A 1,681-nucleotide genomic window follows, 5' to 3' on the forward strand; every position below is an offset into this window, starting at 1 on the left:
ATTTGTGACGTGCAGGTAGCTATCTCTTCCTTGTCTCTTCCAGGTCTGGTTGGCTTCAGACGTGAGGAACAACAAAAAATTGGCCATCAAAGTTGTCAAGAAGAGAGCCATGCTGGGATCCCTGAGAGAGAGCATCTTTGTGGAACCGAGGGTCCTTGAAATCGCAAGTGGAAGTTCCTTCTTGACCCAGGCGTACGGCACCTTCCAATCCAAGGTATGGGAATCACGTAAATGGACCTTTATGTTACTGGAACATTCAGATACTGGCCCATAATTTATTAAAATGCTTTCTCACTCGGATTTAAAGTGATTTTATACACCCCTTGCCAAGCAGTCGCTAGAGTTTGCCTAAAGTAGGTTAGATTAACAAAAATAAAAATGAGAGCTGACCGTTAATTGGTTTTTAAATAATTATAATTAACTTCTTAAACAGGACCACCTCTTCTTTATGATGGAATACGTGAACGGAGGGGACCTGTTTTCCTACCTGGAACAGAACGGGAAGCTGGATCTCCGCACTCTAACGTAAGGCTTGTTGGGGTTTTGTAGGGAAAACAGTTTTTCTGTGAATGAAGAGAATGAGAGAATGGAATATTTTAGAATGTGTCAGCGGCAGGGTTAACATGTAAAGGAAATAAATGAAAATTACAGGGGTTAACCCAGACAGCGTTATCCTGCTAGGAATGTATTCATGTTTAAGGCATTCTATTTGATAAATGTTCTGATCTTTGCAGATTCTTTGCTGCGGAGATGGTATGCGGACTGCAATATCTGCACTCGAGAGGAATTATTCATCGGTGAGTAATAGCGATAACACTTTATAGTTTGAACTCTCTGTTCTTTCCCCATCACACCATTAACTTAGTTATTTAAGCTTTAATATTTTATTATTATATATCTGTTTATATTTATTCTCTTTCCAGAGACCTGAAACCCGAAAACATCCTTCTGGACAGCACAGGACACCTGAAGATCGCCGATTTTGGACTGGCGTTGGAGGGCATTTTCGGCAAAACAAAAGCAAGAGGATATGCTGGAACATTAGGCTACATCGCACCGGAGGTAATTAATACTAAACAGGACCGGCATGTATAACTATTATCAAAACGTCATTAATACCGAAGCGTTCATCACTACGAAGCTTTTTAAGTGAATGGCTAATGAAACTTTTATTTTTTGTTTTCCGCAGATGCTGAAAGGAAAAAGATACGACGCTGCGGTGGACTGGTGGTCGTTTGGAGTGATCTTATATCAGATGGCCACAGATGAAGAACCGTTTTATAGCGGCCACAGCAGTGACATGGTGGTCAGATCAACACTTCAGGACACACCGGACTATCCCGAGTACCTGAGCGCTGACACCAGACACCTGCTAGTAAAGGTCGGTATAATCAGGCGCCATGGAATAACGTTATGTGATAATAACGTGTTATATGTAATAGTTTTATGCAGTCTTTTATTTGGCCAACAGCAAGAGATGGAAAGTTACATACTTTGTTACATAGTTACATCCTTCAACTGAAGATATTGTTGTCTCTCGGGTAACACAGCTGTATCCATATCATCTATTAACCCCTTAATGACAAAGCCCGTACATGTACGGGCTCAAAATGCATTGTTTTCCATGGGTTCAGGGACCGGCCATTGTCATTAAGTGGTTAATAATCGCTCCTTGTTTCTC

General features: G+C 41.1%; 1 long non-coding RNA gene across 1 annotated transcript; it reads left to right on the top strand.

Moving 5' to 3' along the window:
- Positions 1-485: 485 nt before the first annotated feature.
- On the top strand, positions 486-1,047 carry LOC128502471 (uncharacterized). The gene is made up of 3 exons (XR_008355119.1): positions 486-525; positions 735-797; positions 924-1,047. It is a non-coding gene; the product is annotated as an uncharacterized LOC128502471 (long non-coding RNA).
- Positions 1,048-1,681: the final 634 nt, after the last annotated feature.

This window comes from Spea bombifrons, chromosome 7 (assembly GCF_027358695.1).
Source record: "Spea bombifrons isolate aSpeBom1 chromosome 7, aSpeBom1.2.pri, whole genome shotgun sequence".
Classification (NCBI taxonomy): Eukaryota; Metazoa; Chordata; class Amphibia; order Anura; family Pelobatidae; genus Spea; species Spea bombifrons.